The sequence below is a fragment of the Harpia harpyja genome, chromosome 3 (assembly GCF_026419915.1).
Source record: "Harpia harpyja isolate bHarHar1 chromosome 3, bHarHar1 primary haplotype, whole genome shotgun sequence".
Taxonomy (NCBI): domain Eukaryota; kingdom Metazoa; phylum Chordata; class Aves; order Accipitriformes; family Accipitridae; genus Harpia; species Harpia harpyja.
In genome coordinates, this window is record NC_068942.1 from 11408562 (window position 1) to 11432869 (window position 24308).

The 24308-nt window shown below is 43.8% G+C and overlaps 1 protein-coding gene across 2 annotated transcripts in view; it reads right to left on the reverse strand.

Annotated features, from left to right (window-relative positions):
- Positions 1-22949, reverse strand: part of PRDM1 (PR/SET domain 1) — a 102214-nt gene extending 79265 nt beyond the window's left edge. The window contains exons 1-3 of one of the 2 annotated variants that reach the window (XM_052781410.1): positions 22788-22949; positions 22017-22110; positions 21231-21269 (exon numbers count right to left, since the gene is read on the reverse strand). The gene's annotated coding sequence lies outside the window, so the exon portion shown is untranslated. Of the gene's footprint in view, positions 1-21230; positions 21270-22016; positions 22111-22213; positions 22270-22787 lie in introns of those variants that run through there. The other variant, XM_052781411.1, reaches the window with a different exon arrangement.
- Between the last annotated feature and the right edge of the window lie 1359 nt (positions 22950-24308).

Sequence of the window (24308 nt, forward strand, 5' to 3'; positions counted from 1 at the left end):
AAAGAAATACACCAATTAGTAAAACTAATTTCAGGAAAACTTTGAGGCAATTGTGAATGCCTTAAAAAAAAAAAAAAAAACCAAAACCAAAAACAAGAAAAACCTTTTAGATAAAATTAGCAATTGTACAGAATACCTCCGTCATGGTAGCCAGACGACAATGAGAAACAGGAAATCTCACTTACTTGCCTAAGTGAGAAAGGCTGGAGACCTTTAATAGTCTAACTATAATTTCCAGTATTTTGTACTGCTCACTTTATGGAGCCAGAAATAGACAAGAGACCCCATATAAACATGAAGCAGTATTACAGGAAACATACGTTTTTCTTAATTTTAGGGAGGTGCTTGCCACATTTGTTTATGGAATCACTCATTCTGTTTACAGGGACATTAACTGCGTGAGTATCATTTTTCCTCTCTGTGATTTTTATACACTGTGCAGTCATTCTGAAAGTAAGTCAGTGGACCCTTTTTTTATGCAGTTCAAGCCTAGCACTGCAACATAGTCATTATGGTGCTTCCTACATGCATTAGTGATTGAAAGGGCTGACCCCAAAATAAAACGATGCAAATCACATTAGCGCTCAAACCGAATGCCACTGTGCTGGGAGAAGTGGAACGGCACGAGTGCGTCTGCGGCACCACAACAGCAGCAGGGGCTGCTCAGCCAAGCTGCAAAGTCCTGTGTTGGGGTTGGGCAGGAGGAAGCAAGCCCAGGGCTGGCAGCTCGGAAAGGAGGAGAGGGGGGACCAGGGGATCTGGGATAATCACAAAGGAGAAATGAAAAGCAAAAGGCAGAACAAGAGAAAATATGTGCTAAGACTTGAAGGAAGCCAGAGTGAAAGAAAACAGGTGTGGACAAGTAGATAAACGATGAGGGGAAAAAACAATCAGTCATCATTCTTATTTTCAAAAATAAAAGAGTAGATGAGAAGGGAGGAGCAAGCCCACCCTTTAGACAGGACACAGGAAAAGGAAAGGTGAGAAGGAAGGTCAACATGAAAAATGGAAAAGGAAAGAGGGAAAAGGGAGAAAAACCTCAAGAAAAATGAGAAAATTGTGACGCTTCCCCCCCCCCCCCCCAACAAAAGTTCTCCCTTGTCTTGTTTTTCTCTTGGCAAAAAAAATGCAGACTGAAAGAAAGCAAAAGGATTATTACAGTCTCACAGTAAGGAGATAAAGGCGGGGAGCAAATTGGATATCAACCATATTCATCAGGGGATATGTAAGGGAGTAGCTGAATTCAAGAACACTGCAATGCAAAAAGAACATTTCTTCAAGGAGGAAACCTATCTGTCCAGCAGAATTCCTGAAATATTACTGCAAGCCCACAACGTTGTCCAAAAAAACAGTAAATAAAACTTCTGTCTGAAACTTTTCCCACCATTCCAAGACAGTTGGTATTTAATCTAAATAACCTCCTGCTGAGTGTTGATCGCAGCCTGTAGCTCTGCAATCCAGCCTCATCACGGCCCAGTCTAAATAGAGCTTTAATAAATACTCAGCTTAAATTCACTCAAATTCCAACTTGCTTAGAGCATGATCTCTATTTCTGAACCCGTAATGGCTGAACCGAAAACTGGAACTTCGTGATGTTTGGGGAATACTGGATTGCCGTGTTGGGTCTCCAGCTTTAGGACTGTTGTGAAGCCACTGCTGTTTGGTGTATCAGCAATTTTGGCTGGAAAAAACAGGATGTGTTTTCAAATATATGGTAAGTCTACAGCTATGGCCAGACTACAGTATTGCAAATGCTTCGATGGCAGGCCCACTGGCACTGCATCTCAGGTAGGGACTGAGAAGGAAGACCAGAACTGTATTTGTTTCAGCCCAGGTTCTTCCTACCTCACGCCAAACGCTGCTTTTGCAACTGGTTTGCTTCCACCCCTCCGTATTAATTTTAATGGCATAGGCCCCTCACTGCCTGTTCTGTGCCTACCTTGAATTCCACCGAGCAACCCTCCATCACAGCAAGTCCTCACTGAACAATAATGGATTTATTGACATGCACAGGGGTCCAAACATGAGAAAATCAGATTTGTTCAAATCCAAACTTCACAGGGAACTGGAGCCTAAAAAACTGCAGGCACCATTTCTAATTACACGGGCATTTTTAAGCTCCCTAGAGACCCTACTGTCCTGCTGATAAGGTATTTTTTTCCTGGAGGAAAAGAAGGGAGGGTGCCTGTTTGCAAGCAAATGAGAAAGCCTCACCCAGTCCTCGCTTAAATGCAAAGCACTTGCTGCTGTAAGAGAGCTGGGACTGCAGTTGCTCCTTCAGCCAGATACCTCATCCAAAATAGCCCCTTCCCACCTGCCAGATCCAGTCAGCGACCCAGAGGAGGGCTTTTATGGAGTCCAGCTATCGTTTCCTCCTGCTTTAGATCCAGTGACCCAACGCTAACACCATTCCCTGCTCCAACGTTACTGCACTGACTGACAGGGTCAGTCCTTGCTAGACGTCACTAAATCAACATCCCTCCGGGGTCTCTTTCCAAAGGGAGAATACGCTCTCTTGGGTGACCTTCGGAGTTCACAAGTGACTGACACAGAAGCCCTGCACCATTCATCACTCCGGCAGGAGGGGACATTTGCAGAGGGTCAGAATGGCACAGGACTGCCGTGAACTTCCTGCACCCTGCTTCCCCGCATACCGTGCCCCGCTGCTTCCAGTGATTCATTTATCAGGAGAAGGGAATAGAAGCTGAAGTCAATGAAGCCGCAGTGCGCGCAGCAGAGGTCAGACCCAGGAGGGAACCCGGAGTGCGCACACACGCATACAGAAGAGACAACAGAGAGAGGGCAAGCGTGTTTTCTATTAGCTGCCTGCTATAAATATTACCTTTCAGGTCAAATATTTTGTTTTGAAAATAGCCAAATCCCAAGGACTGCTTCCACCCATCAATCTAAAAGGAGGGGAAAGAAATGTCAATGCTTTCTTCATCCGAAAACTAGCTCAAAACAAACAAGGTCACGGCTGCTTCATGGCTAACAGCGATGAGCAACTTCTATCAGCTCTTCTTTTGTTCCTTACCCGGCTACAAGAAAAGCCAGATTTCTGGTGCATGCAGAAGCAACTCCCAGGACAATACCTGGATGAGCAGTCCCTCATGTGAGCTGTGATGTGAAGAGCCTATACAGTAGAGCTAGAACTAACCAAACTGATTTGCAACATGAACATGTGATACAGCTAATGCTCTACCATACGAAGATATCAAACCATGTAACAAAAGTAAAAGATTACAGGGTGGATTAATTTGCCAGGAGATATGCATCTCCTTTGATTAATACCTCCTTTACAACTGGTAATTGCCTTGTTAGGGGGAAAAAAAAAAAAAAGGGAAAACTACACAGCCTCCTTCACTGTACGTTACGTGTTGCACTCCGAGGAATATTTGGGGAAAACCAACTGCTTGGCTGACAAGTGACACCTGAGGCCTGAAAAACAGCCCCGTTTTCCTTAATGCAGCCCTTGTCAGGGACAGGAGGAGTCTGGGGGACACAAATCAAGAGACTGCCTTCTGAATTCCCTCATCAGGTCCCGTTTCGGTAGCTGTAACAGCTCACAGCCCCAGCTGCGGGGGCTGTCACTGGGAGCACACCTGCTGCCCACGTGCCAGTGTGGGAACCACACTGGTCACCTTTACCACTGGGGTCTACTCTCTCCATTTGCTGAGCAAATGACGGAGGGGGAGGCCTGTGTAACTCACAGCCAGGCAGCGCGATGGGGGTCTGGACACAACGAGTATCTCAGGTTTGCAATTCTGACTTACGAGCCCCTGTTTGAAGACATTCCTCGGAGAGCTGGATTTTCACTCCTTTAGACTAGGAGCTCAAGCACGCTGTGCTGAGTTTTGTAAGGTAGCGTGTAAACATCACAACATCAAAACCCAAAGCAACTCAATCCCCTCTAAATACGCTATCACCAGCTTCATAAAGATTACTTTTTTCATTCTGGCAGCTGCAATTATATATAGTAACTCCCCATAGTGTATTTTTTATGGCCAGGTAAATACTTTGCAGTATGTTTCGAAAAATAAGAGAAGGTTACTAAACGGAGACCACATTCCAGCCCAGGAGCAGAGTGCCCTACCTGGCATGTTAGCTCTGCCCCGTGACTCCGTGAGGTGGGAGGAGGGGGCTCCAGGAACACCTCACCCATCACTTCTCATTCTCGTACTCCCCACGGTGACAGTGTTAACAGGCAGCTCAGCGCTCAAGCTCCTTCCTCAAGTCCAAATACATGCATTTTCCTCAACCATAGCCATGCTAGCAGTTACACTGCATAGCTGGTCACTAATGATTTTTATACACCGCTGCAGCCAGCGCTGTATCGGCAGCACTGCAAATATCAGTACTTTCTGGGATGGAGAGGCAAGGAGCGGGACAGCAGAAATAGCTATTACCACCAGTTTGCCTGGGCCACGCGTTAGTAACTTGGCAGTTGAAACACCGTTACGCCCTAACCGGACGCCCAGACTTTGGAGCCAACGGAAGAGTTTTTCCAGCGCAAGCCTGACGCCCCGCTGCGCTGTGCTCCGGCTCCGGGTGCAGCGGGGATCGGGGAAGGCAGGGCTCACGGGGCCACCCTTCTGTCCCGCAGCACCGAGAAAGCACACCAATGGCTATTCTGCTGTGATAATGTGTGGGACCCCTTTAATTTTCAATAATCACATTGAGGATGTCCTTAACTAACTGCTAAATCCCATTTTCTGCCATCTTTATGGACAGTCTGAATTCTGAAGGAAGTGAAAACCCTCCATATGCATCCCTGACCGGCTGCCCTAACGCAAGCGGTACCCTACGCAGGAGCTGAGCATTCTTCTCAAACCAGCCAACACTGTTTCATGGCTGAAGTACGAGGACCAATGATCCATGTAACAACTTAATTACATTGATGTGACTGGAAGGACATTTCTTACCTAGCAGAATACCTAACCCCTTTTTTCCAAAATGTAAAGCTACTTGAAAGGCAGTGGTAGTGTGAAAAGCATATAGCAGAAGGGCAGTGAAGTTGCCCCACTAGAGGCTCTTAGCTATTTCATCCTTTACCATTTTCCTACCACGTCCACCATCTACAATACAGTATTAGAAGGTTTACCATATTCACATCTCCATGTATAGAAATCTAATTTGTAAATAATTATGGCTGAAAGAGGGACACTGTCCTGTCTTATGCTGTCAGATCAGGTATACCAAAACTAGCCCCTTTACAGTGACAAAGGAGGACTGTGCAAGAGGAAAGGATGAAAGAGGGACCCTTAAGTACTTACGATGTAGGTCTTGCTCCAGGCACAGAAAGGGGTAGGAGTAGCAACGGGGTGAAAGGCAATGCTAATATTAAGAAGGGGTATACATTCAGCAAAAGTATGAATTGCTGTAGGCACAGAAAATGCTATGTGTGCTGGGAAGCAGAGGGACGCACCGAGGCATCGTTTGCCACCTGAGGCACTGCTCTCTGGGCAGCAGCGTTTGAGGTCCCCCTGCCTCCCCAGGCATCTCCAGTGGGTGTACGTCTGCAATAAGCAGCTGCTATGCAATTGTTTACCGCTGTTATGGCTGCTCTGGTTTACGCACTGGAATGGGATTATCCGGGGTTTTTAGGTGATTGGGCTGGGATGATGACTAGCTGGCTGAGACTCAAGCCAGCCAAAACAGAGATCACCAGAGAGGTGCAGAAGGTGGGTGGGGGTGGAGATGACAGGAAGGATAAGCCTGTACCAGCCCTTCCACCCAACAGTACAGCCTTTTATACACAAATCAAGTTTGAAACGCAGAGGTCTTGTTAGAGACAAAGCTGATACTACACTAGAGCCACATCAAAGAGCCTTTTTTCTTTGTCTGAGCTTGGTAAAGAGCGTGTGACCTCTTATTTCAGATGTGGATTTCTGACATTTACCATATTCTGGTCACCTCAAGAACAGGCTACTGTCGTGGCTTTACTTGCTGAGGTCCTTAAGATTACTCAGAAGCTGAAGTGAAATCCAACACACGACAGCCTTAAGTGTGGCTTTATGATTACTTATGCAAGAAGGTTTGCAGGTTGAATTTATCGCATCAGTATGGGTTTTTAACTGTCAATGCTTTCAGTTTCTCCAAGATAATGTCTGCCTATGCTGCCACAATAAAATTCAATGGCAGTATACATCTGCATCAGATTATTGATATGCAAGAAGCAGCATGATCTAAATGCTAATCTTCGGTTTATAATCAACTCACTGGGGAGGCAGACTTCTCTTCTTGAGATGACTTTTGCTATTTTTGTACTCTTCTCTCAATTCTTCCTCGTTTTGCTTGGTTATTGAGACTGTTGGCTTCATATTTCTTAGTAGAGATAAATTTTACATTAAATATAACCAGGAAGAAGGAGGACTGCTAGTCTGTGCATCTCGTAGTAACACACATGAATCTCTTATAAACTGTGAGGCACTGAATACTGCAATTCAGTACTCCGACTTCAGTGGTTATGCTGTACATACCTATTATATACAAAAGTTACACTGCATGATCATACAACTTTCACAGCTCCCTCTACAGTGAGATGAGATTCAGGAAGACAACTGCTTCTCACAAAATTCATGCCTAGGAATTATGCATATTTAAATATACAAAGCCCTATCACAGTCCCCAAGACATATCTCACTGTAAACCAAACCCAACATTTCTCCTCAATATAAAATAATGTAGAAGATATTACCTCTACCACCATAAAATGTTTTTTCTCTTTCCTATCATCATCATTCTAAAAATGGAAAGTGCTGAAAAATTTAGTTTTTCTGAGAGGAGTTTTCCAAAACACAACAGTTTACAAACTTCTAAAAAGTTCAGTAAACATGCTCACGGAAACAAAGACCTCTGCCAGGTTTCCAACATAAATGATGCAGCAAGGTGCTGGTGTATGAGAACTACAAAGTAAGACAGGAATTAAAATGAGTAACTTCAGTGAGATGTTCTCAATTGAGAAACACCCGGGAAATAAGCTAAAAGCCTAAGTAACTAAAGAAGTAACAAACTTCATTTTATTCCGAGAAGAAATATACTTTTGTAAAACAGATATGCAGTTTATTATTAATTTTAATTTACTACCAGCTCCAAATGCACATTACGTATCTGCTCTTGGCAAGCTGACCAGTGCCGAGTGCAGCACTATAAACAAGTTTCCTTTTTCAAGTCAGGAGACATTCTGCTACGTTGCTTCCCTTTATTTTTTTCAAAACTCTGGAAAGCTTGCTTCAGTAACTTTAAGCCACGCTGAGATACCAGACGCTCTACTACTCAGATCGAAGAAAGGGACATAGAAAAGGGGGTGGAAGGGAAGAGAAGGAGAATTGCCTCAAAATCAGTTAAGAAGGCAGGAGGGGTTTTTTTTCTGCACAGTGAAAAGTTTTGTTTTGGGACAAATGAATAATGTTAAGCAATGTGAAACAAAATATGTCTCATCAAGGCTTCCCAAAGAAAGTCTGCGTATTTTAAAAGATATGTGTTTTATTTTGAAAGGGACACTCTGAGATGCTGCGCTTTGAGAATGATTAAAGAAATTAAAAGCTTAAAAAAGTTTCAACTGAAAACTCTCCAACTCTTAACCAGAACAACAAACTGAATTCATAACCAACCAAGTTAATTGCTTTGCTTTCCAGAACAGCACATATTGGCAAACAAAGTTATTAGTCACAAAAACCTCTTTTACCCAACTCTAGCTAAAGAGCACAGGACTGTTTCCCCAAATTTAAGGGATAAAAGAGCTGCTGTGATTTGATTCAGATCACAGTATGCTTCTCTGGTTGCCAAAGGCAGCCGGTGCTCTGCAGAGCTCCAACTACACCTTATTTTCAGTCAGTTCACTTTGGAGATAGGATAGCCAAGAGATAAGAGAGGTGCAATTCCCCCCCCAAGGGGAGGAAGGCTGGAGGGGAGGGAAGCATGCCGGGAATTTCCTTCACAGGAGGTGAATTTCCTGGGAGCCCTGCAGGCTCGGGCATTTGCACGAGAGCCATATTCCGTGGCTGTTGCACAAGAGCCATATTCCACGGCTGCAGCAGAATGCAGTATCGGCCTTATTTCCATGAAGAGGAACCGGTAACGTCACTGCATCAATCAAATCTGATTGTGTGTGTACTTCACCCACAATGTGTGTTATTAAGTTACCTAATTTTCGTGCATACTTCTCAAGTTATCTTCCCCCAGCAGCCTTACATACAGAACTTCAAACCACTGGCCAGGTAGCCTCACTGATCATGGCTGCCTCTTGATCTCTCTCTGTCTAAACACACGCTGCTCCCAATACCAGCTTTTTTAAAGCTCCACTTAAACAGGAGTCTCCTCCAGGTTAAGAGCTGAGGACTATTATCACTCGCCTCCTATTTTTTTTCACCTGTTTCAATTCATGACAGGACTTTACCCCTACACTTACTTCAGTACCTTTGTGAAAGATTATATCAGAAGAATAACCAAGGGTTTCAATTTTTGTTTTCATGCATTTCTTTTCCCCAATTTTTACTTCAGGAGAATCCAGAATGCCCAGCAGCATTGTGCACCTTACAAAACCTGTGCTACTACTCAGTGTCTATTACACTTCCTCCTTTTACTTACTAGTTACCATCAGTTAGTGGGAGCAGAGATTCATTATGCTGTTGAATAATTCTTAGGAACATTCTTCATGAATCTTAGGGGAAAAAAGTGTAACTTATATTAAAAGTCCATTGCTCCCCATGTTAATGCTTTACAGGAGAACTGAAAGTGACTACTCTTACACCTACCACAGCCATTTAAGTTGCTCTTACTTTCTTTAGAAGTCTCCACAAAAAAAAAAAAAAATCCAAACTTGGATATGTTTCAATGTACTTTGTAAAGCTTTTTCATTTCATTCTTTGGGGGAAGGAAAAAGGGGAAATTTGTTGCCTTTTTCCAATTCCTCAACTTCATAACTTGCAGTGAGCAACTCCCAGATGGTTATTTCCCTCCATCCATTGTGGTGAAGCTGACACAGTAATTCCTAGCATACAGTTGCTAGGAAAACCCCCACAACGTGTTAATTTTCATTATACAGTGCTAAAAGTACATGCAACTACAGCTAAGGAGCTATCATGTAAAGCATTGAACACTTATGTCCTGTTTCAGCCAAGCACTAAGTAAAAGCTTAGTTTCAAGAGTACGAATGATCCCACCCATTAAATCACTACCTCTCGTGGAAGTAAAGCTGAGGATGCCAGAGGGGGGGGTGCCAGTACCGAAGAGCACCCGAGCTGAACACATACTTCTCCTGCATCGGCAGCAGCATGACATTGCTATAAACAATACTTGCCTTTACCATTTGACTCTCAGTCACAAACGCACCTGCGGCTTTTAAGCTCAAACAAATGATAGCAAACATTTAAAGTCCGCGTTGCCCATTTTGAGGACAGCCAAAGTTACCAGAGTACAAACCTGCTGCTGCTCAGGCTGAGGATTTCAGAGCTCACATCAGCACTCTGTGATGCAAAGGAAATTGAGGGGAAGAAAAAAAAAAAAAACCCTTCACGTATTTTCAGCATATAAAGTTGTTGCAAGAGGTGCTAAACGAAATAATTTCGAGCCAAACAGTTGGTTTGATGGCTCCGCTAATTACAGGCCAGGGCTGTTCCTGCTGCGCTGAAGAAGGCCAAGGCTTGTTGTCACGCAGACAGATTAGCCACTGTTGCCCATTAAGACCACCGCTTGAGTGTAGACAGAGACGTGGAAGGAAACATAAGAAGGCAGCATGTGCATAACCAAACAGGCTACCTTGCTGAAAAGAAACCCCCTAAAGCCACATTCTGCTTCATTAGCACATGAAAATAAGGTAATTGAATACTTCATTCTCCCATCCAGAGCCAAGATCCATCACTCATGGAAATGGAGTTTTGATAAGGTGGGGTGTTTAAATGAGGCAGAAAGAGTCTTTTGAGTGTGTGTTACTTTGTTTATCTGAGAGAAATCCCACTTACATTTAAGTGAAAAAGACATAAAAATCACTTTATCCTATGAATCATTGGAACACAATAAAGCTCCACTGAGGATGAAACTTAAACATTTTAACATTATTCAGAGGACAGAAGGCATTATACTTGTTGCTGCATTTATTTTTGTATCAAAATCCATTTTTCTCTCGGTTTTTTTTTTCTTCCTCTCCTTGAACTCTCCATCTCACTAGCTATTTTTGCTGGCTTTTAACATCACATATCTCAAGAGACAAAAACTTAAGCAATTGGCAGGGCAAGGTATGTTAATCAGACTTTTGTTGGGTTTTTTAAGTTATGCATGCCATACACTCAGGTTTTGGGATTTTGGATTTTTTTTCAACACTTCAGCTGATGACCAAAATAAGAAAATAAATTTAATAAAAGATTTATCAATCCCAATTCCAGACTCAGGTCCTACTTTAGTTCTTCAGCCTTGTTTTAGGGGAAAAAAAAAAAAAAACAGGGAAGATAAAAAATTCTGATATTTAAAAGGCAAAAACATAAGCAGAAAGTGTTTTATCTTCTTCAGCAAGCTAAACAGCAACAAACTCATTTTCTCCCATTGGCTGATCACCTTAAGTATGAAGTACAGTGAGTGGCATTTCCTCCAGAAAAAAATATTTACGTAAATACTGCAAATAGACTCCTCGCCTCAGCCAAAAATGCCTGCTATGGTATTGCCAAGTCTTTTGCAGAAAGCAGGAATTAGAGAGGCATAGAGCTGGACAGATTGCACCCTTGTTCCTTGGGTTTAAGTTAAAGTGGTATAGTTTCCTAGTTTGGAAATTGTTACGCTGATACATGATCTCCAAACATAAAGAAAAAAAAAATATGACAATACAGACCAGCTCTCAGTCACTGGCAACCACAAGGATTTTGATAACATTTAAAACAAACACCACCAGCCCCAGGCCCTTTAACAGGGATGCATAAAATATCCCTAGCTTTTGTCTGGCTCTCTCATGTGTACAGACATGTGCTAAAACAATGAAAAGGCTTTCCTGCTTAGAAATAATGTGTAATAACCACAGTGCTAGGAAAGAGCTGCATTTTTACAACACTTTCAAGGTAACTAAACTGTGTTGGTGCTAGGACCGTGCTACCATTCCCCCGTGCCCAGGCAGTCTGCTCCTACCGTAACTTTGCTGCTGGCAGTGGAGCACGTCCGCTCCCGTGAAAAGCCAGTTCGGGGAGATAACCCTGCAGAAAGCTACTTGATTTTCTGTGGCTTAGTCTGCAGGTTGAGTAGTGGTGGCTTGTACAGGATCACCTGTGAGCCAGCTCTAGAGCGAGGGAGAAGGCAGGAACTGGACGGAGAGAGAGCGAACTTAAACTGTTGTGGACCTGCACCTTTTGGAACAATGCCACTTTGGCCAAATGACCAAAGATGGACTAGGGGTAAATCTGAAGGGCTTCAGTAGGGTCCAGTAGATAAACACTTCACCATCCCTGCGCATAGCCAATGTTAACAGTGGGAAAATCAAATAGGTTAGCATCTGAAGGCAAACATCCTTCAGACCAAAGCTCCAGGAAGCGATCTTTAAGGTAACTAGCTCCTACCACCTAGCTTTGAAATACATATAGCAGCAGCACCTTCAAGTCAAGTCGCTATTTCGTAGCTTGCCAACACAAAAAAATAGAGGGCTGACACAGCAAGCACACAGTACCACCGGCTGACAAGCAACCACGCTGCTGCTTTCCGAAGCAGCAGTGGGCAAGCGAAGGAGAGAGAAGCTGGGCTGAAGGCTTCACTGCGAGGGAGTTACAACAGTCCAGCCTCGTGATCGTAGCAGCACGTGCTGCTGTTGCACCACAGCTGCCATAGGCAACAGCAAGGCTGGTAACCCTTTTTTGTGCTGATGGCTGAATAGACCTTCTAAGCAAAATTAGCAGGCCACGAATTAACACCCCTTTTAGTGCCTACCAACAGAAAGCAAAAATAAAATAAAACCATGTGGCTGAGGGTTGTGTGAAATGGTGTCACAGGCCTTATTGAATATTTTCCCCACCCTTTGACTGGGAGAACACACTGTGAAAACTGTGCAATTAAAGCAAACATTTGCAAATTATACCCAGCTTGTGATTTTCTGTGGAATAAATCTGGATAAATCAAAATGAGAACTTGATCTGACTCTGTATCTCGGAAAGACTATCTTAAATCAAACTGTCCAAACAACAGTCTTTATCGCCTAGTAAGATACTGATTTCCCAGGCCTGAGTACAGTTAGCAAACAATGTGCCCCAGGAATTCATCCAGAGCAAACTGGAGCTGCAGAGCCCACAGGGAAAGAGAAAAATGTGTATTATCAAAATGCTAATAACTTTCTACAACGTGAAAAAAGATTGCAAGAGGTCTTACGCCCACTAAGCATGTACAGCAAGCTAAGTTCTTGATGACCATGGTTACCCAACACCCCAGCTTACTACTACTTACCAAACGTGCCCCAAAATCAGACACAGGAGTAGTTTCCCTTAGGCCATGTCTACACTCAGATTTCCATGTAAAATTCTCACAGTGCTGCTGCTGGCTTCGTTGAGCCAATGGAAAATTCTTCCTGAAATTCCCTGCTGCTGACAAAGCCTCCGCACTGAAGCAACATGATAAATTACATCACAAGCTGCCAAGACCGTCTATCATGATCAAAATGCTAATGCAACAGAAGCAGAAAACCACAGAAGACTGGTGAGGACAGTGTTGACTCTCATGTAAAACACCTCTGTCATACAGAAATCAAGTCAGATGTGTTACGGAAGCAAGCAGAAACTTAACAGTAAAAGTCTTTCTCCCTTAATAAATAGAAAAAGCTAGTATTTCTGATTTAAGCAAATTCAGTTAAAGAAGATGAGAATTAATGCCAGGTGTAGTAGCACACGTTATTATGACGTAAATATGTACCAGCACAAATCCCGCATAACCTACATAAAAAGAAAGCAAGCACAGTTCTACTTATTCTGCATATCTAAAATTAAATCTAAATCTTTTTTCTTTTTCTTTTAACTGTGCTTAACAATAGAGGAAGATTTAACAGGTGTCATTGTTTCTCCCAGGTGTAATCATCTTTTTCATTTGCCCCTGTGAGAAAAGAAAAGCCATTTAATGAGCAGGCCGAAAGTGATGATTAATTAAACAACTTCCAGGGCCTGAGGGATTCTCCTCCATTTGGGATACATTTCCTTTAGCTGTAAGCAAGCTGGAAGGCAAGAGACAGACTCCTCCTCACTTTTTTGTTTTAGCTGGCATGTAGTTGTAAAGGGTCGAAGATGCTTAAGCTGCTATGTGTTTGTAAAGGCTTGAAGCTGTTTCTCAGCTTACTTGTCAGCCTTTCTGGCATCAGTCATCCAGGAGTAACACTCACTGCCTCAAAACACAACGGGGTTTTTTAAGTGTTTGTGACAATATCCCAGCACCGTCCAATGCAAGATTGGGTATCAGTTTTGATATTTAAGCAGCAGCACTTGCTGACAGTATTTCTTCTTTTAATCACTGAGACCTGAATCTGCTGCTTTATGAAGTGAATATCCATATGCACTAAGGGAACCCCTGAAAGTAAGTCACCTCATCGAAGCAGGCTCATGACTGATTTTCTAGTGAAAACTTGCAAACAACGAGCAAGACAACAGGTCAGAGTTGGTAAGACATGTGGCCCCTTTCCCTTTTTCTTACTACAACAATACCTAGGGGACCTTTGATCTGAATGTCAGCAGTGAAAATACACAAACAGATAGCCTCTTATTATATACTCACAGGTGTACATTCCTAAAACTGTTACATTCCATTACTTTCAGCTGTGCTGGAAAACAATACCTTCAGAAGTTGACCCCTTCTCTCCTCTGATCGCACCAGTCTCCAAGTACAAAGCATCACAGCAAGCACGGTATTCTAAACACCAGCAACGATCATGCCAACAAATTCAAGCAGCACATGTAAGGACAGGGCGAAAGTGCTGGCTGACGTTTGTCTGTATTAGTTACACTGTGCAACCGCCTTGCAACTCGCAGAGAAAGGGTGCTTCTCATGCTCAGCAGGAACACTTCTGGGCCAGGCAGCTGGAGTTTTGATGCTGAAAAGGCTGGATTTAAGGCTAACTCGACTCGATTTTGCCAGTGCAGCAAGAATCAGAAATCTTGTTGAAATAGATAGAGCCCCTGTGGATATTCAGATCACTACCCATAACAGCATGCAACAAATCATTTGTTTGGGCTGGGGCTATTGAATGCAAAAGCACATCCCATTCTCGTAGAAATAATGTTCCTACTTTTTAAAAATCAGTCTCCAGCTTTGGCAGCTTAACATAGGAGGCAGTGCTCTTCTGTTAAAAATAAGCCAGTATACTTCAGTAACTGGAAAGGAGGAAAAAACCGTGAGGAATTTTTCCATTTTTCTCTCCAATTGTTCTGCACGGTGTTTATCAGCAGGCTGGTACTGCATCTCCTTTTGTTAGAAAATTAAAAGTTGAACTGCAAGCATAAAAGCCACCATGAACCATGCAATAACCTTCAGGCATTTTAAGAGCAGCAGAGGTTAGAAGGGCAGCTCCTGACTCTAAACAGCACCTATTGTTGCTCGCTCTTCTTGAATAACAAAAGCAGAGCTGAAAGCTATTTACCTGGTTTTACCTCAGTCAGATCTCATTTCCCCCTTTATTTTCAGTAGATGATCTTATCAAATAGTGTCATTTCTCACAATTGCTTTGATCAGATTATATATTGGTTTTTATTTTGTTAGTAAGTTCTATAATAGCATATGAAGTCACAGCAGAAGAGCGCTTAGAAGACTTTAGGATTCTGTCGGTGCGTATTTAAATTAAGGGTAACTATTTTTAAACTTATAGGTTAATACGCTTTCATTTGGAAATCATGAGGGCCAACTTACAGTACAAGGCTCTGATCTTGCAATCACTCCCACGCGAACAACTTTGTCTGCACCATCCCATGTGTTCCCCTCCCACTGCAATCAGATTCATATAACTGGACACTTGCACAAACACTACTGCAGAGCAAGGGTGGAAGGATAAAACTCCCCATCCACCAAACTTTTGGGTGTGCTGCTATTCAATGTAGCATGTCCAATATATTACTCAAATTGTTTATAATGCAGAAGCAAAAAAAAAGTTTGATTTCAAAACAAAAATCTTACATGAGTAGGCATCATGCAGAGTTTTTGTGACTGGCTGGGAGTGATCTGTAGTTAATATATAAAATCCTCTGAGATCTTGCCTTAAAAAAACCCTTGCTACAAACAAAAGCAATCCACAACATATGATTTCTTCTACTGTTTTACGATATGTGTAAAACTTTAAAAGAAAAAAATATTTTGGGGGTGTTTTTCTCCATAGGAACAAAGTTCACACAAAAGCAATCATTTCTAGCTTTACTGATCTTCACTTAAAAAAATTTCTTTTTTTACTTTCTCTAAATCACTTCCCAACATCCAGCTCTTGTCTTTTGTACATTTCTGCAATTTCATTAAAAAGGTAACAAAAAAAAAATTACTTGTAAATATTTAACACAAATCATTCTCCAATTCATAAGCTGCTGTTACAGTCTTATGGAACTGAATGGAGAAATTATTTTATTTTAGCTATAAATTAAATGCCAGTTTAGTATATGCAACCCTAAAAATACCATTAGACATAGCAATCTACAATGCAAGTTTGTGGTATTTGATTCTTCATCATTAGCTGGAGTTTGTAAATACCATACAGAAGTTTAAGAAAACCATTAAAAACAGTGAAATAAGGGGACTTCCCTCTCCTATGAAAGCATCTTATAAATTTGTATTTTTAGGAAATTCTTGGATAAAAATCTAGAAGTTCAATTTTCCTTACGATAACACACTATCTATGAAATCTGATTTCATTGAATGTTACATCAGCAGGACCAGGCTCTTAAGTCGGTATTATATTAGATCGTCAGCCGCTATACACTGTCATAACTCGGCTGGAGCTGATGTCCCACCAGGACTAATTTAAGACCTGCAAAGTGTTTCTGACAATAAAATAAGATACAAAAAAAGACTGAAAGCATGTCTTCTTGCACAAGCTGGAAGTATATTGAAGAGACACACATTTTGAAAATGGCTAACTCTTATAGCCTTAGTCGAGTTCAGAGTTTTGTTGGAATATTTTCACTTTCTGCAAAGACTGTATCACCGATAGAAAATAAAAATCAAGACAGGCTCTGAAACTTGCTTTACTTTTTTGGCATCAACTCTTGCCCTTTTGCAGCCCCATTTCCATCCAAAGTTTTTCCTAACTACAAACAAAAAGGAAATTGACATCTGAGTGCCTGTAAGCACTAAAATTATTGCATATATTATTGGTTTTCTACGTATCTTTTTTGAGTCACTTGAAATGTTGTAATTACATATATTTCCTGCTTTAATAAAATGTTGGTGAAAGGCTTAGTTACTACGGTCCTTTATAGCTCTGGAAGAACTGGCAAGCTGGAAAGTAACTTTCCAGTCAGTTCAAAGGAAATGGAGTAGGCTCATTTCCACTTGCAGAATCCACTATTTATCAGGCTCTACAGACATTTCTATGTGACCTTCTGCAGTACAGCATCTGGGCACAATATTTTCATCTTATTACTTTTTTTTCCACTGAAGATACTATTAGTTTATAAAGCTCAGGAAAAACTGGGTACAGTGTGAGAAGACATTTGAGCAAAAACGTATGATTAGGCAGTTAATCACATTCTCATTATAGCTGCTCTGTGTGTGTGTGTATTAGGATTTATGATTTCTCCATTGCTTCCAAATCTGAACACACACATGCACACTCACAAGTATCCCAACTTTCTTCAAAACCAGCAATTTTGGGCATCATCTAACAAACTTGATTACTTGTCTGCATTAGTTAACAAAGCAAGTTTTGTTAAAAATATTTATGGTAAAATTCTAAAAATGGCGTTATACTTCAGTAGGAAAGAACAAGACTTAGCCTGAACTTTTGAAAATGAGTGCGTCTCTACTTAAACACAGTTTTCCCATGTCTAACAAGCTTACTAACACTGCCTTCAAAAATGTTTATTAGAGGCTTGGAAGATAAAGAAAAATCATTTATTTCTCCTCTTTACTACCCAAATATCATTTGAATCTTCCCACCACACAAGATGTACACACTCAGCATTTTCAATTACTTCACATGGATGATGCAGTTTAGTAACTAAAACATGAAGACACTTGGCAGACACAATAAAATTATACTGGGAAATAGATGTGGGGGGCAACGTTGCTAAACTTCACATGACACAAATTGCTAATAAGAAGGTTATTAACAACAGCATTTATGAACCTTTAATCACAAATACAGTATGATCAAGAAGCTACTTACAATACACCTGCATCTGGCAAGCTAAACAAGACCGGAGTGTTTCTGAATATAATGACACTCCTTTTCAAGTGTGATTTTGAGGAGGACAGCTACCTTCACAGGCTTGAAGGGGAGACTAGAGCATGTATCACTAATAAAGCATACATCATCATGCAAAAGAAAAGCCACCAAAGGCTTAAAGGAGGAGGAAAGTAAGGAAACGTTATCCCATCTTCATTCCACACTTCTGGAATGTGGGCAGATCATAGTAAAAGTTTAAGTGGCAAGAAGATTAAAGGAAAACTGTTAAAGCCAAAAAGGACGCTCACATCATCTGGTGTAAGTCAGCCGTGTCTCTACAGACTTCAGTGGAGATACACTGATTTACGCCAGTTGATGTTTTGGCCCGACAGCTTCACAGAAGATACTATCGATTAAACGCGTGCTCTATTTCGATTAAAAACTTCTCTCGCCGTCAGAGCACATCTTGCCCCAGCTGGAAGCCACTCTGGCATTTTTCTTTTTGCTAGAAAGTACCCTATAGGCAAATTCCAAAATAATAATTATAAAAAAAGTCTACATAAATTGTCAACTACTGTTTGTTATTATTTATCATTTTTTGGCGCACACAGACATGCCAGGCACTTTACAGAAAATACTTCGAAGACAATTCCCTGCCCTGCAGAGCTTAAAAGACAAGGGCTATTCCATTCTGCAAACACAGGGCACTACTTTACCAAAAATTATTCCAATTACTTCAGTGGCATTCGTCACAGTAGTAAGATTGTGCTTATTACACATGCTAGCAATTTCAGGTCCTAAGTGATGAACATGGCAAACAAGGGAAAATAAAAGACAAAGATATTTTAGAGAGAAATGGTTCAGATGCACTACATCTGTAAATCTTTCTGAACCTGAACATTTTCTGTGCATTTAACATACCCAGTTTTCACCAAAAAAAACCCCAAGTCTTCAAGGCCTTATCTTTCAAAACGTCATTATGCAAGTATATGATGCTTAGCATGTGGTTTCTAATGTGATACATTGCTAATGAAGAGATCCTTAACATTGGTTTTAATAAGGAGGAGGAATTGGGAAAAGTGGCAACAATTGTTGAAGAGTAACACCCATATGGTTTCAAGCACAGCCACCCAGTCCTGCACAGAGCAGCACAACTGCAAACCCTGACAAGCCTCCTGCCCAGACTGCAAAGCGAAAAGAAAAGTAGAACATGAGGCCAACTGTGAAAGAGCTATCAGGTTTGGGGAGGGCTGCAGGGAAAAAAAATCATAAATTACAAGGCTTAACAACGATGATCACTTTTAACTTCATATCCTGAGTATCAGAAAGCCACTATCATAATTTCAGAGCATCCAAAAAGGAGTGACCTATCAACTATCAAAAAACGTTTCTAGAAATACTGTGCCTTCACATCATCGAGTTTCTTTCCAAATGTTACTTTGAACCAACAAATATTTAGTTTTAATGAATGGGCAGATCCATACTGTCAAGGAATGACTGAAATTAACATATCTAATATATAGTGAATATATACAAAAGGCACATTCCCTTCTTTGCCCCATTCTCTGGGCCATAGGAGTTTCATGATAAGATTTCAGTACTATCCCAGATTGGGTCTTTCACTTTTACAAAAGCTAATACTTAAATAACTTTTGCTGTGGCTATAATATGATTCGTGACAGAGTAAAAAAAAAAAAAGTCTGTCAGACTTCTTCATTTGTACAAGGCTTTTAGGAAAGTAATTGATGATTTTTATTATTTATCTATTGTTACTTTTAAGACATAGGTAGAATCTAGTTAGATTTCACTAGTCTCAAAGGAGTGAATTTTGCAAACAAAGCCACAAGAAGTCAAACCTGTGACATCAGAGAATCTGCATTCACGTATTAATTTTCAAAAATACAATCTTGGCCAGTAAGAAGAGCATTTCCAAACTTACCAGTTAAGCACACAGCACTGTATTTCAGTCACAGCCACAAGACATGAAACACATTATTATTAAGCGCTTCAGCAAGCTCTTAACAGCTGCTGAGAACATGAGCATTTCTACAGCTTCTGGCAAGATTTAGCAGGTTTGGAAATCAGGAAGATGAGATCTAGCAGAGATATTTTTAGGGCCAAATCTTCCAAAAAATAAAAATCACAGTCTAAGCAATCATACACGCAATTTGCAGTTAAACTGTCAATTGTACTACTCTGCCTCTTCTTCTGTAGTTTCATATTATGTCGTTATCTTTTAATTCTACAAGGGGAAGTCAGTATGAGTACTAGAGGTACTCAAAAAACTTTAAAACTCCCACTGTGAAACAGCCTACTGTTTGCTGGTGTGCGTACTTCTGAAATTATATTAGCTGCTTTTTAAAGGTTACCTATTTCAAATTGAAATTGATGGAACAATCATTTTCACTTCCATCCAAAATGCTTTACAGGAATTACAGAGTGGTTTAATTTGTTAGACATATTAATACTGGCTTACCTACTTTATGTAAAATTATTTCCTCTTTTGAAGTGTTTGATAAGGATTCATTTGAAGGATGCAGTGTCCCACAAATTTATTACTACAGAAAAACTTAAGAAAATCACTTTGCTAGCAGTAGAATCCATGGGAACACTTTAGCATTAGAAATTCTTTCAGATAATCTAATTGGCTCTTATTTGCCTAAATAAATCACATATTTAGAGGAGAGAGGTATTTTTTGCAAATTGTTATAGTTCATCTGGAATTAGCATTTAATATTTATCAATTAGAGCAAAACAGAGTTCATATGAACAGGAGAGCTAGGACTCGAGTTAATTTGTCATCCACGATTACCACCTGGAAGTTCACTGAGTTTATTAAAGACAACTACTGTGCGATAAGGACAGTAGAGATACTATTAACCATGTAATTTAAATTGCTGGAGTTGGCATAGTGCCCAAGTCCTTCAGATCAGCATATCAACACACTTGTTGCGGGCAGGGACTCATTTAAAGGGGGGGAAGAGGAACTCCCTCAGAACTGAGTGTGCTGTACAGATTTCCACAGTAATTCATGAGAATAAGCAGTATTACTCGATCTTTGTCTTTTTGATTCCTAAACAAGAGAATGACAAAATACTGACGATCAAGTGAAAGACTCTGTCCTTCCTAAGAAAAAAATAATGGGAAAGCATTTTTACAATATTAATTTGAAATTACTTGAATTTGCATTTACTGGAACAGCATATTTTGCTTGTAAGTGCAATGCTGACAAACTAACAAAGACAGCCCCCCCAATCACTTGCTCTGCCAAACTTTATGATCCCGTATCTCTCCCACCCTTGCCTCCTCCCCAAGATCTCCTGCTTTCACTTCATTAAGCCTGTAGGAAGGAGAAAAGTTCTGGTGGCTGGACACAGTTTATTTTCAGAAGCAGTAAGAGTCATTTTATTTCACTTCAGACAAGAATCGTGCCACAAAGTAACATAACAACACATTTGGGAAGCTGCAATTAAGAAGGTACAAAGATTCCCCCCCCCCCCCCAATTCATACTGAAATTAATACTAACATCTTTGTTGGAAACAACCTACATGTTAAGTTAGGCATATTACTTCCACATGTAGAAAACAGTTGGAACAGAAACTTTTTCATTGTACTCTTCATCTCCTGTTTTCCTAAGCTATGTCCTGATTAAGAAGAGAAAGGGTATCCCTTTTTTGGAAGGGAGGAATTCATCAGTTTAACAAGCATCTTGGTACGCAAAAGCAGCTTATCTGTTTGCTAAAAAATGCTGTACTTCCCAATATGCACACCATGGCCAGCAACAGCTCGGCATTCTCCTATTTATCACTTCCCAGCACGAGTGTGCTGGCACTGTGGGCCTGAGCAGTAGGCAAATACTCAGGTACACACAGTATATGGCCCCGGAGAATGTAATTGTTGGGGAAAAGGCTCTCTTACCTTCCACAAGTCGTCCTCCGGTGTCTTCAAGTGAACGATCTGGAAACACAAAACCAAAACCCCCTAAAGTAACAGCACAACCCGCAGCCAGCGCTGCTGCTTTGCCGTCCGTCCCCCCCACACCCTCCAGACCACTTTCCCACCGCTTGCACTACAAACAGCAATTTTCCCGTGGCATTTATTTTTTTACTGGTGAGCCATAAAATTGCCTGGTTGTCCAATTAATGCAAGCATCATCGTTTTCATTTACCTTTCACCATCTCCAGGGAAGGAAAGCAGAGGGGGGAAAACAGAAAAGCAAATGCATAAAAAGAAGCTTCAGAAACACAAGTTTCAACTCATTTACGATCCCAGATAAAGGTTAATAGTTAAACTCCTTCCTCTCCCTCCCACCCTCACGATTATTGATGCCCTTCAAGAAATGAAATGTTTTTTGTTCTCGTTTACCAGAGGCTAGACAAACTGTCAACATCTCCACTTTATTTACGGGTTGAGCAAGAGCAGTTCCTCAAACATCAACATTTTTTACGTTAATCCTGGAGAGAATCCACTTCTCTAAAACTACAAAATTTGCCAACTTCTGTAGTATTTATTTTTAACGAACGAGAGTGAGAGCCTCGAGCTATCCTCCCTGCCCTCAGAGGAGAGGAAGGGGGAAAGCGCAGCTCCACTCTCCCAACTTTAAAGCCCTTTTCGCCTCCTTCCCACACCACTCAGCCCCTGGTCACTCTCCACCCCACCACCCTCTCCCACCCCCCAAAAATCTCTCCCCTCCCGATCCCCCACCTGCTCCACGTCCAGTGGGATTTCAAGAGAGGAAACAAAATCTGCCAAGTGGTTCCTTTCGGGCGATTTCTTCAACCCGTCTGGAGGTTTAAACCTGAAAAACAAACACCTCTATTGAATGCAAACTAAGCTTTGGGGGTTGCCGAGTTAATTCCTCGGCAGACAGCTACTCTCAGTGTCTGGTTACACAAACATACCTACAGACAGGTTGGAGGGGAGTCCCTCAGAAACCAAAGGGGGGAGGAAAAAAAAAGTCAAAATAGGCACAAAGTGGGGGGGGGCGGCAGCGGAGTGGGCAGGCTGGAGAGAGGGATGATACGCAGCCGGAGACAGGTTTAATATGGGGAAGGGACGGGGAAAGTTAAAGCAAGGGGCAATCCGGGAAGGGGCTGAGACCCCAGAGGTCTCAACCGGGGACGGGGGGAAGGGAGGGGGGTGTCCTTTTGGGTGGCGGTGATAACAAGTTTTTATACACGGCCTAAATAAAACAAAGGAAGGAAGAAACCCGGCCGGCCGCGGCGGCGCGGGTGAGGAGCGGGCTGCTCCGGGGGCGGGGGGCGGCGGCGGCGGGGGGGGGGCGGCCGGCCGGCATCGGGTGTCACTGCGCACAGCCGCCCCGCTCCGCGCCCTCCCCGCCGCGGCCGAGGCTGCCCTCCGCACCGGCACCTCGCCCGCCCGCACCCGGTGCAAACAGCGGCTGCCCTGCCTCTGCCTCTGCCTCGCCTCGCCCTGCCTGTCCCCCGCCCGCCCCCTCGCCGCCGCCCCGCTTACCTGCCGCTGCCCCCGGGCGCCGCGGGCCGGCCGCGCCCGCCGGCCGCCGGCCCCTCGCCTCATCGCGCCGGGCACAAAGGGGCGGCGGGGCAGGGCCGCGCCGGGAGCCCCGGGAAGAGCGGTGATAAGAGTAACGGTGAGAGCAGTGACAGCCGCGGCGGCGGCGAGGAGGGAAATTACAAATAATAATGAAAAGGAAAAAACAGAGGGAGACGACCACCCTAATAAGCCGCCGCGACCATGCCGGGGAGGCGAGTCCCTCCTCCCGGGGGCAGCGCTGCGGGGCGCGCTCCTGCCCTGCCCTGCCTGAGGGGGACGCGGCGGAGGGGAGGGGAGAGGAGGGAGAGGAGGGAGGGGAGGGGGAGCCGCCCGCCCTGCCCTGCCCTGCCCTGCCCCGCCGCCCTGACCGGCCTCCCGCGCCGCCGCCGCCTCCGGGGACGGCCGCGAGTGCGGCCGCGGAGGGGGACGCCGGCGGTGCGGGACCGCGGGAAGGGAGAAGCGGTGCGGGGCCGCTCGGCGCTCCTGCCGCGGCGGGCGGGGAGGGGGGCACCGCAGCCGTTAGAAATCATACCCCCCCACCCCACCCCCCGCCTCCCGTTAATCGCCCTCCGCAGCCCCGTGCGGCCGGGCTGCTTCCCGGCTGTCACATGGCTCCTGCCGTCAACCCCAAAGGGTTTCGGGAGTCGCTTCACTTTCACTTTGGCCGCGCCAAGGGGCTCCCGCGGGGCCGCGGCGCCTGACAGGAGCCCCCGCAGCGAGGGGCTCACCCGCTGCCCCGCTCCTTCCCCCGCTCCGGGGGGGGGGCGAGGGGCAGAGCGGCGGCCCCCCGCCCCTCGTCAGGGCGCGGGGGCCGCGCAGGGGCAGCGGCCTCCCCTCAGGCCCGGCGGGGTGCGGGGACGCCCCTGGGCCCGCTGCGGGGGCGGCGGCGGTAACGGCGCTGCTCGCCCAGCGCTGTCAGCCCTTCTCTCGCTCTTAAGTAGGAAAAAAGAAAAAGGAGAATAATAAAAAGATAAGCGGGTCCGTGGGACCTCCGGGCTGGAGAAGCGCAGGTCACGCTGCAGCGGAGGAGTGCGATGGGGGCACTGGTAGGAGTGGGCTGTCTCAGAGCCGCGGGCAGGGACGCTTGCCCCAGCTTCTGGTGGGACTGATCTCACGTGCATCCCGTCCCCCTCGACCTGCTTGATCCCTTCAGTCAGTTTACCTACAGGGCTCGGTGAAAATCCCACTGGAGAGCCAGCGCCATGCCTTGCGCAGGGCAGGCCGCCTCAGGCGATCTGCCTATCCCCAGCAGGGCAGGCCGCCTCAGGCGATCCGCCTCAGGCAATCCCCAGCGTCTGGCGCGGGGACCTGGCGGTGCCTCCGCGGGGCCTCTCACCGCCTCCCACCAAAACACTCTGCGCCCACACCCACAGGCACGGACTGCTGGGGTCCAGCAGGATACCCCACCGACCGCAAGTCCAGCATCCCATGTTTGTGCCAGGGACGGATCTAGCCCAGCATTGTGGGTTTTTGAGCTCGGAA